Below are 891 nucleotides of genomic sequence, written 5' to 3' on the forward strand. Positions count from 1 at the left end.
TATATATACTGACATACAGGCGCAGAAATGTACATATTCATGTACGCAGAGAAATATACGCATACATACGCGCGTGGGTATATGTGTTTCTGTCTGTACGTGTCTGTGTATGCATCAGTAAATTTATGATTCCTTCCTTGTATATGTGAGGGAACTTGTAGCAATATGATTGTTTCTACGCGTTTGCATATCTATGTATTTACATTTGCACATATACCCAAGCGCGCACGCACGCACACAGACACAGTGAAACGCAAACACACACATGCTACCGAACACATAGACACTGTGACACAAAATACTTGCCCCTCCTTGCCCCACTCTCTCTTTCTCTCTCTCTCTTCTCCAGCATATCTCTCTTTATACTCGACATCTTTGTCTCGCTTCTCTAACATTTTTCTCTCGGTTCTCTCTTTCTCTCGAACATGTCACTCTCTCTCTCTCTCTCTCTCTCTCTCTTTCCCTCTCTCCCTCACTCACACATATACATATCACAAAAACCAATCAACTCACTCGTACATTTACACACATGATTGATCACACACACACACACACACAAACACAAACACAGACGTATACAACATACTGTCTCGTAAACAGACAGTAAAAGAAGGCCAGTCCCAAAGGCCAGTTAACACACTTACGCACCTCGTTCGTTCATGCATATACACGCACACACATACATACGCAGACACACTCATACGAACCGTGAAACACTCACTCTCACATGTATGTGACAAAAGAACATTTCACACATTCTGCTTCCCCACCTCTCTCTCTCTTTCTCTCTCTCACTCTCTCACACACACACACTTTTCAACTTTGACTCCTTCCTAATTGATATTATTTTTCTACCAGGTTGTTATTTTTTATAGCCATTGTCGCTAATTA

Source organism: Octopus bimaculoides, chromosome 11 (assembly GCF_001194135.2).
Source record: "Octopus bimaculoides isolate UCB-OBI-ISO-001 chromosome 11, ASM119413v2, whole genome shotgun sequence".
In the NCBI taxonomy this organism is placed as follows: Eukaryota; Metazoa; Mollusca; class Cephalopoda; order Octopoda; family Octopodidae; genus Octopus; species Octopus bimaculoides.